Source organism: Lucilia cuprina, chromosome 6, assembly GCF_022045245.1.
Source record: "Lucilia cuprina isolate Lc7/37 chromosome 6, ASM2204524v1, whole genome shotgun sequence".
NCBI lineage: Eukaryota > Metazoa > Arthropoda > Insecta > Diptera > Calliphoridae > Lucilia > Lucilia cuprina.
In genome coordinates this window covers 12,238,721-12,250,275 of record NC_060954.1, presented here as the reverse complement: position 1 = coordinate 12,250,275, position 11,555 = coordinate 12,238,721, and the positions used below count along the sequence as shown (strand labels likewise).

The 11,555-nt window shown below is 30.0% G+C and overlaps 1 protein-coding gene across 1 annotated transcript in view; it reads right to left on the bottom strand.

Moving 5' to 3' along the window:
• Positions 1-11,555, bottom strand: part of LOC124420908 (putative polypeptide N-acetylgalactosaminyltransferase 9) — a 28,267-nt gene that overhangs the window by 16,243 nt on the left and 469 nt on the right. The gene's annotated exons all lie outside the window — the stretch shown is intronic.

Here is an 11,555-nt window from a genome sequence, read left to right as displayed (position 1 = left end):
TAGACTGATCTATAGTCAAGACTATAGACTGATCTATAGTCAAGACTATAGACTGATCTATAGTCAAGACTATAGACTGATCTATAGTCAAGACTATAGACTGATCTTAAGTCAAGACTATAGACTGATCTATAGTCAAGACTATACACTGATCTATAGTCAAGACTAGAGACTGATCTATAGTCAAGACTATAGTCAAGACTATAGACTGATATATTGTCAAGACTACAGACTGACTATATACTGATCTATAGTGAAGGCTATAGACTGATCTATAGTCAAGATTATAGACTGATCTATAGTCAAGTCTATAGACTGATCTATAGTCAAGAATATAGGCTGTTCTATAGTTAAGACTATTTACAGATCTGTAGTCAAGACTATAGACTGATCAATAGTTAAGACTAAAGACTATATATTATTTAGTATATTCCCTAATATAGAATAGACTAACTTTTTTATATTTGAAAAAAAGCAATTTGTTTTTATTAACATGTTTTTAATTTAATTTAATATTAATTAATTTAAACTAGTTATGCATACTTGAGCTAATACAAGTTTTTTACAAACATTAAAATTAATGAATATTTTCATGTAAAAAAACTTTTCCAATAATTGGTAAATGATAAAAAAAGTTTTTAAGCATTTAAGTTAAATAATTAGAAAAAACAAAAATTCAACTAGAAAATTAAATAAAAAAATTGAAGACTATTTCCCACGCACACACACTCTTTTCTTGTTTTTTCTTTGTTTATGATTCCAACTAAATTTAACTTTCCATCCTATTTTGGAGAAACTTTTTTGTTTAACCAGACCATTTGGTGCTTGGTGTTTTGCTAAACTTCACATTTACCAATGAAAAATCATGACTATTAAGCATTGAAGAGAAATGAATGAAAACCAACATCATGTTTGTTCATATTTGTCCTGTCTGAAAAGTTAAGCAGTTTTCTTTTTTTTATTCCCCCCCCCCCCCCCTCTTTAAGACCATGAGAAGACAGATACTAACTAAATAAATCAAGAAAGAGAAAAAAATAATTGTTCACATTTTCAAGCCAAATAGGAAATAATATGGCAAAAACTTTTAGAGATGTTTGTATAGTTGGGAGAAAAAAAGAAATAAGATGGTTCCAATGGGAGTGTGATAAAACTTTCCATTAAATACAAACAGATCTACAGTTAGACTGATTTTTAGTCAAGACTATTGCGTGATCTATAGCTTAGACAACTGACTGATCCCTAAACAATAGTTTAGATGGATCTATAGTAAAAACCGAACCATATTCAGCACAGTTCTATAGTCAAGACTATAGACTGCTCTACACTCAATATTATAGACTGATCTAAGCTACGATCATAGACTGATCTACAGTCAAGACTTATAGTAAACACTAAAGACTGATTTATAGTCATGACTGATCTATAATCAAGACAATAGGCTGATCTACAGTCAAGACTATGGACTGATCTATAGTCAAGACAATAAACTATCAAGACAATAGACTAATCTATAGTCAATACTATAAACTAATCTATAGTCAGGACTATAGACTGATCTATAGTTAAGACTATAGACTGATTTATAGTCAAGACTATAAACTGATCTTTAATAAAGACTATAGACTGATCCTTAATCAAGACTATAGATTGATCTATAGTCAAGTCTGTAGACTGATAAGTAGTCAAGACTAGAGACTGATCTATAGTCAAGACTATAGACTGATCTATAGTCGAGACTATAGACTGATCTATAGTCAAGACTATAGACTGATCTATAGTCAAGACTATAGACTGATCTATAGTCAAGACTATAGACTGATCTATAGTCAAGACTATAGACTGATCTATAGTCAAGACTATAGACCTATAGTCAAGATTATAGACTAATCTATAGTCAAGACTATAGACTGATCTGTATTCAATATATGCAGATCTTGAACCAAGACTATTTACTGAAATTTAGTAAAGATAGATCTATAGTAAAGACTGTCAAGACTATAGATTGATCTATAGTCAATACTATAGATTGATCTATAGTCAATACTATAGATTGATCTATAGTCATGACTACAGTCTGATCTATAGTCGAAACTATGGATTGATTTGTAGTAAAGATCAAATGCTGATCTGTAGTCAAGTTATATTATCAAGACAGACTGAATTAAGCATCTGTCATAAATGCCACCCTATTAAACTCTCTTTCTCCATGAAACAGACATTGAAAATAACTCAAGCTGGTTTCAAGTTTAAATACCAAAAACAAAACAAAAAAAGGAGAAAAAAACTGGAATCTTTGATTCATAGAAAAAACTATGTCATGTTCCTTTAGAAAGATAAACAAACGTTCGCCAACATGCAATCATTAGACAACTGCTGCAGTACAATATTAAAACCTGAAACAGGAAATGCAGCATATTCATTACTATCACATGCAATAGCAACAAGATTAGCAGCAGCAACAACAACAATCCATATGTGTAAAAGTAAAATTTCCACATGTCACAAGAAGAAAAAAAGAAAATAAATAAAAGCGATTTTTATAAGGAAAAAAGAAAAATAAGTAGAAAATATCACTCAAATTTTAAACAAACATGTGATGGAATGATGTAGATGTTGCTGATGATGATTACAAATAATAGCTTATCACAAACAACAATATTAGCAACAGTGAAATGAACAAGTTTTTAATTAATTTAAGTGAAAAACATCTGCCAAATACAATTTGCACGAATAAAGAGAAAACATTGACAATTAATTGAAAGAAAATTTTGTTTTATTTTTCTTTTTTATTCCTTTTTATTCAAAGTGTGTATGTGTGTGTGTTTTATTTACCTTAAAAGTAAGAAAAAATAATTGATTTAATTCTTCTTTAAATAAATCGTTTTTTAACTATTTTTTTTATCAGGACTTTCTCAAGCACCTGTCATGTGAAAAACAATTTGCTTTCATTTCAGATTTATATGTCACTAGAGAGAAAATTGTTCTTTTTTTTATTTTGCGGTAAATATGGTTTTAACAGTTGTCGAAGGGAACGTAGAGATGAGAAATTATAGTACAAATAAAACTGATCTATAGTCAAGACTGTAGATTGAGGTATAACCAATATTATCAACAGATATTCAATCAAGACTATAGAATAAACTTTAGTCAAGACTATAAATTAATCCATTATCAAGACTTCAAATATAGTGATCTACAGCTGAGACTATAAACTGACCTACAGTTAAGGCTATAAACTTAAAGAGATCTTAACGAGCCAAGGCTATAGACTGATCTCCAGTCAAGACTATATAGTAATCTACACTCAAGACTATAGAGTGATAAATAGTCAACAAAATAGAGTGATAAATAGTCAAGACTATAGAGTGATCTATACTCAAGATCTACAGTCCAGACTATAGAGTGATCTATAGTCCAGACATCAAACTGAACAATTGTTAAGAATATAATAGACTGACTGACAGTCCAGACTTAAACATGATCTATCTACAATCAAGACTAAAGATTGATCTATAGTAAAAACTATAGACTTGTCTATAGTCAAGACAATGGACTGATCTATAGTCAAGACTAAAGACTGATCTGTAGTCAAAACGATAGACTGATCTATAGCCAAGACTATAGACTGATCTATAGAAAAGACTATAGATTGATCTATAGTCAAGGCTATAAAGTGATCTATAGTCAAGACTATATACTAATCTCTAGTCAGGACTATAGACTGATCTATAGTCAATACTATACACTAGTCCATAGTCAAAACTATATAATAATGTATAGACTAATCTATTGCCAAGACTGACAGTCTAGACTAAAATCTGATCTGTCTACAATCAAGACTATTGACTGATCTATAGTCAAGACTATAGATTGGTCTTGATATAGACTGATCTATAGTCAAGACTATAGACTGATCTATAGTCAAGACTATAGACTGATCTATAGTTAAAACTATAGACTGATCTATAGTCAAGACTATAGACTGATCTGTAGTCAAGACTATAGACTGATCTATAGTTAAAACTATAGACTGATCTATAGTCAAGGCTATAAAGTGATCTATAGTCAAGACTACAGACTGATCTATAGTCAAGACTATATACTATTCTCAATTCAGGACTATAGACTGACCTATAGTCTATAGCCAAGACTATAGACAAATCTATAGTCAAGACTTTTAACTGAACAATAATCAGAGCGATCTAGAGTAAATACTATAGACTGACCTATAATAAAGACTGATCTACAGTCGAAACAAAAACTGATTTATGATCGTAGCTAAAGACTGATCTGTAGCCGTATCTATAGATTGTTCTATAGTCCCGATATTTGACTAAAACTATATCAAGACTATATACTGATTCTAACCAAAGGTTATAGACTGATGTATTGAAAAGACTGATCTGCAATCAAGACTATAGACAGATTATCTATAGTCATAACTTTAAACTCATATACAGTGAAAGCTATAGACTGATCTATAGACAAGTAATAGACATGCAATATAAACATATGTAAATGTAATGCTATTTAAATGACATTTCCGCAATCATTTGTTTCCTTTTATCTTCGTCACACTGTTCTTAGCAAAACACAAGCATTCTATTAAAGCGATGATAAAATAAGAGGCAAAAAACATGAGGGTTTTAAGAAAACAAAGAAACAAAACGTTAACGACATCACCAACAATTCATATTCCAGCATAAACTCTGTTGCTGGTTAAAAGACCACCAAACCACCCGCATCAACAACAGCACAAGAAGAACAACAACATCGTCATCGTTATCAGCAATGTCAAATGTTTGAACAACATCCTTTGAAACATCAACAATCACAAACTATGGTTAAACGAACAACAAAAAAAGATATTGTGATGGTTGAGAAATGGTTGGTGGTGGTAGCTCAACATTATTTTAGCGTACATATGTTTGTGTTTACACAGTAACTTCCCTGTAACATGTATGTATGTATATTACATTTTTGCCAACTTCTTGTTATTGTTTTGTTTTAATATTGTTTGAGTTGTTACTTCAGTGATAAGATTAGATAAGGAAAATTGAATTTCACTGTTGTTGAAAGAAACTAAAATGCTAAAGAACAAAAATGAATATTACAACACCATCCAACAAATTCCCTTAATAAACCACATGATGATTGCTTTTGCAAATGAAGTGCAACTTTGAATGAGGTTGCAAGTATGTGTGTAAAATTTTAATAAATTTTATATTTTGTTACAATTTTAATCACTACTCTTAAGTTTAAGAAAACCATCATAATGATTTCTGTGGTTTTTAGTAAAGCTCTTAATAAACAAAGATAAGAATTAATTCGAAAGGTGAATATCTGGAGAATAAACAAAAATTATATTTAAAATATAGTCAATATTAGAGACTGATCTATAGGCAAGACAATAAACTGATTTGTATGCAAGACTATAGACTGATGTGTAGTCAAGTATATAAACTTATCTATAGCCCAGATTAAGACAAGTCTAAAGCACAGGCTATAGACTGATCTATAGAACAAACTATAGAATATTTTATAGTCATGACTAAAGACAGATCAACAATCAAGACTATAGATTGATTTATAGTAAAATATAGACTGATCTATAGCAAAGTCTAGAACAGAACTGTATAAAGGCTACGTTCTGCTCTGTGATAAATATTATAGACTGATCTATAGTCAGGACTATATATTGATATGTAGTCAAGCATATAGACTGATCTGTAAGATTATACAGTGATCTACAGACAATACAATAAACTGATCTTTAGACAAGACTATAGAGTGATCTATAGTGAAGACTTTAGAGCGATCTATAGACAAGACTATATAGTGATCTAAAGTCAAGACTATAGAGTGATCTATAGTCAAGACTATAGAGTAATCTATAGTCAAGACTATAGAGTGATGTATATTCAAAACTATAGAGTGATCTATAGTGAGGACAACAGAGTAATCTATAGTCAAGACTATAGAATAATCTATAGTCAAGACTATAGAAAAATCTATAGTCAAGACTATAGAAAAATCCATAGTCAAAACTATAGAGTGACTTATAATCAAGACTTTAGACTGATCTATAGTCAAGACTTTAGACTGATCTATAGTCAAGACTATAGACTGATCTATAGTCAAGACTATAGAGTGATCTATAGTCAAGACTATAGAGTGATCTATAGTGAATACTATAGAGTGATCAATAGTCAAGACTATAGAGTGATCTATAGTCAAGACTATAGAGTGATCTATAGTCAAGACTATAGAGTGATCTATAGTCAAGACTATAGAGTGATCTATAGTCAAGACTATAGAGTGATCTATAGTCAAGACTATAGAGTGATCTATAGTCAAGACTATAGAGTGATCTATAGTCAAGACTATAGAGTGATCTATAGTCAAGACTATAGAGTGATCTATAGTCAAGACTATAGAGTGATCTATAGTCAAGACTATAGAGTGATCTATAGTCAAGACTATAGAGTGATCTATAGTCATGACTATAGAGTGATCTATAGTCAAGACTATAGAGTGATCTATAGTCAAGACTATAGAGTGATATATAGTCAAGACTATAGAGTAATCTATAGTCAAGACCATAGAGTAATCTATAGTCAAGTCTGAATATACTGATCTATAGTCAAGACTATAGAGTGATTAATAGTCAAGACTATAGAGTGATCTATAGTTAAGAAAATAGAGTGATCTATAGTCAAGACTATAGAGTGGTCTATAGTCAAGACTATAGAATGTAGTAGTCAAGACCATAGAGTAATCTATAGTCAAGTCTGAATATACTGATCTATAGTTAAGAATATAGAGTGATCTATAGTCAAGACTATAGAGTGGTCTATAGTCAACACTATAGAGTGATCTATAGTCAAGACTATAGAATGATCTATTGTCAAGAGTATAGAGTGATCTGTAGTCAAGTTTATAGACTGATCTATAGTCAAGACTATAGAGTAATCTATAGTCAAGACTTTAGAGTAATCTATAGTCAAGACTATAGTGTATTCTCTAGTCAAGGCTAATCTATAGTCAAGACTATAGAGTGATCTATTGTCAAGATTATAGAGTGATCTATTGTCAAGATTATAGAGTGATCTGTAGTCAAGATTATAGAGGGATCTATAGTCAATACTATAGAGTAATCTATAGTCAAGACTATAGAGTAATCTATAGTCTATAGAGTGATCTATAGTCAAGACTATAGAGTGATCTATAATCAAGACCATAGAGTAATCTATAGTCAAGACCATAGAGAAATCTATAGTCAAGTCTGAATATACTGATCTATAGTCAAGACTATATAATGATCTATTGTCAAGACTATAGAGTGATCTATAGTTAAGAATATAGAGTGATCTATAGTCAAGACTATAGAGTGGTCTATAGTCAACACTATAGAGTGATCTATAGTCAAGACTATAGAATGATCTATTGTCAAGATTATAGAGTGATCTGTAGTCAAGACTATAGAGTGATCTATAGTCAAGACTATAGAGTGATCTAAAGTCAAGACTATATTGTGATCTATAGTCAAGACTATAGAGTGATCTACAGTTAAGACTATAGAGTGATCTACAGTCAAGACTATAGAGTGATCTAAAGTCAAGACCATACCTCATCTATAGTCAAGACTATAGACCAATCTATATAGACTGCTCTTTAGTCAAGATTATTGGATGATCTATTGCCAAGACTATAGAATGATCTATAGTCCAGACTTTAGACTGATCTACAGTCAAAATCAAAGACTGATCTACATACAAGGCTACAGACTTTATATTATAGAAAAGACTGATCCATTGTAAATGTTATAGACTAATCTATAGTCAAGTCTATAGATTATTCTTTAGCCCAAACTATAGGCTGATCTATATATAGCCGAGACTATCGAACGTTTTCTCCAAAATCGGTTTTTGTTATTTATTTAATAAGAAAAAAATTTGGCTAGCAACCAAATATATTTAAATAAAGTCAAACGTTAAACAATTGAACAAATAATTGTTAAAATTTAACAAAAAAAAAAAAACACACAGCAAGAAAACATTTTTCAAATACAACAATAATTAAACTCTACTTCCAAATTTGTCAATATTTACTGATAAGCAAATATGAAACATAAAATTTAGAAAAATACAAATATTAATTAAATGTTTGTTTAATTCCTATAAACAATTCTTTTGTAATTAAATATTTGTTTAACTTCTTTTAACAATATTCTATGCTCCATTTGCAGACACACTTGTGCAATTAGAAAATGTATTATTTGATAAGCAACTTAAAGGTGCTGACAAGAAGTAGGAAAAAAACACACAGCACAGCAGTTGATCACTTTTTGCTGTGCTACGACGGAAGGTAGAAGACATTAAAAAGGCATAAAATTTAAAACGGAAATTATAAAATTTATCTTTTTTTTATTAGTTTTGTTGTCTGTGATTTTGTTTTTCTGTTCAGTTAAACAATAAAAGTTATGATTAACTGTTGAAGTTGAAGAATTTTGAAATTTTAATTGTCTTAGGTTGTTGTATCATAAATTATGATTTCAACAACTATTTAGTTTGAAATTAACAAAAAACAAAAAAAAAAAACATTTTAATAATTTTTATGAGTTGGGGTTTTGAAATAATTTTAATGCGATGGAACCACATAGCAAGATTACATATGAATATGTTTCTAGACTTGACTGAAGATCAGCGTTATTATTAACTAGAATCTTGCCTAAGGAGAATAGCGATAGATCAGTCAATTATCTTGAGTTGAGATCAGTTCATACTCTTGACTATAGGTCAGTCTAAAGTCTTAACTATAGATCAGTATGTGCATTTTCTTGACTATAGATCAGTCTATAGTCTTGACTAAAGATCAGTCTATAGTATCGACTATAGATCAGTCTGAAATCTAGTATATAGATCAGTCTATAGGCTTGTGTATAGATCAGTCTATAGTCTTGATTGTATATTAGTCTATAGTCTGACTATAGATCAGTCTATAGTTTTGATTATAGATTAGTCTATAGACTTGACTATAGATTAGGTTATAGTCTTGACTATAGATCAGTCTGTAACCTTGACTTTAGATCAGTTCATGGTCTCAACTATAGATCAGTCTATTTTCTCGACTATATATCAGTCTATAGTCTTGACTATAGATCAGTCTATTTTTTGACTATATATCAGTCTATAGTCTTGACTTTAGATCAGTTAATGGTCTCAACTTTAGATCAGTCTATTGTCTTGACTAAAGATCAGTCTATAGTCTTGACTATAAATTAGTCTATATTATTGACTAAAGATTACACTGTAGTTTCGACTTAAGATCAGTCTATAGTCTGGACTATAGATCAATCTTTAGTCTTGATTATAGATCATTCTATAGTCTTGACTATTGATCAGTCTTTAGTATTGATTATAGATCATTTTATTGCCTTAACTAGAGAACATTCTATAGTATTGACTATCGATTATTTAATAGTCTTGACTAAAGATCAGTCTAAAGATTAGGCTATAGTCTTGACTATAGATCAGTCTGCAGACTTGACTATAAATCATTCAATAGTCTTGACTACAGATCATTCTATAATCTTGACTATAGATCACTATATATCGTCTTGAGTACTATACATCTGTTTATAGTTTTAACTATAAGTTAGCCTAAATCAGTCTATAATCTTTTCTATATTCTTGACTATAGGTCAGTCTATAGTCTTGAATATAGATCAATATAAAGTCTTGTCTATAGATCAGTCTGCAGTTTTAACTATAGATCATTCAATAGTCTTGACTTTAGATTAGTCTATAGTCTTGAGTAATATAGATCAGTCTATAGTCTTGGCTGTAGATCAGTCTATGTTCTTGACTAAAGATCGGTCTTGTCTATAGATCTATAGATCAGTCGTGAATAATGATTGGTCTTGACTATAGATCAGTCTATGTTGTTGACTATAGATCAGTCTATGTTGTTGACAAAAGATCAGTCTTGACTATAGATCTTTCTATAATCTTAACTAAAGATCATTCTATAGTCTTGACTATAGATCATTCTATAGAGTTGACTATAGATCATTGTATAGTCTCAACTAAAGATCATTCTATAGTCTTGACTATAAATCATTCTATAGTCTTTAGTACTACAGATCAGGCTACAGTCTTTAGTACTACAGATCTGTCTACAGTCTATGGTCTTGACTATAGAGCCATCAGTTTATAAGCTTGACTTTAGAGCACTGTCTTTAGATTTTTACTATTAGTCAGTCTATTCTCTTGACTATTAATCGGTCTATAGTCTTGACTTTGAATCTGTCTATAGTCTTGAATATAGAGCTGCCTAGACTTACATATCAGTTTATAGTCTTGACTATAGATCAATGTCTCTACTAGGTCTTTAATCCTACTTCATGTTGTTGAATTGAAGATTTTAAGCTAAAGTTTAGATTTTAATTTGAATTGATTTAAACAAAAAGTTGTGTAAAATTAATCAGCTGTGGGCAATTAGTGCACCAAACAAAGAAACTTGTTTTTATGAAGTTGTTTCTTTTTCTGTTCTAAACAATTTAGTCGCGTGTTATTAATGAATTTCTCACCTAGAAACGGTGCCATTAACCAGCAACTGTCGTTTACTTATTTTTTCGAACAAAAATGTTAGAATAATTTAAAATGTTTTTTTTTTCTAAATTTTAAAAAGTCTATTAAAACCTTCATGTACCGGTTTTTTCGCGCGCGCTCTCTCTCTAATGAATAGTTTTTTTTTATGTAAATGTTCTAGTTTTTTAACAGTCTAAACTGCAGGTTTTATTACATATCTACAGTCTAGGTTTTTTTCCAGTGGCCCCCACATATTTATAGTCTAGTTTGTAAGTATTATATGAAAAAGTATTGGTTATTTAATTGGTAGAAGAAAAAAAACGCTGGTTGCCTGTTTTTTGAACACAACTAGACTGAAGGCATAAGTGTGTCAACCAACTCTCAAAAATTTTGCAAAAATGTTAAAAAACTGCAACATGGTGTTAATTAATTTCATAATTCTTTTTATCAGTCTGCAATTGGGAAATTAACACTTTTTACACGTCCAAAGTTGGGCCACATAATGTGGAGCGAATGGTGTTGCAGTAGCATGTAGTAGAGTGGATATATGTACTGGTGAAAATTGGGGTCGAGTGGTTAAGAAATGATGATAAATTAGTTCGAGGAATTCAGGTCATATTTTGTCAAACAAAAAAAAAAACTATTTAACTGTAATCGAGCAATACTTACAGTTATAAACCGATTTTGAATATTTCAAAATATCACAAATAGAAACTTGTTTTATCAAATTGTTTATAAAAATTTATTAATATTTTAATTAAAGTTAAAATAATTTAGTAATAAAAACACTTTAAAACACTAATCAGAGCCGTCAGTCATAACTCTTGATAAAAATTTCGAAATTTATTTAAAAGTAAAAAAAATTTCCTTTAAAGTTAACAAAGTTGTTAGATTATTACACCGATCATAACAAATGTTAAGTTGAAACTGACATCATTAAGACATTTCTACGATAAACAAAAT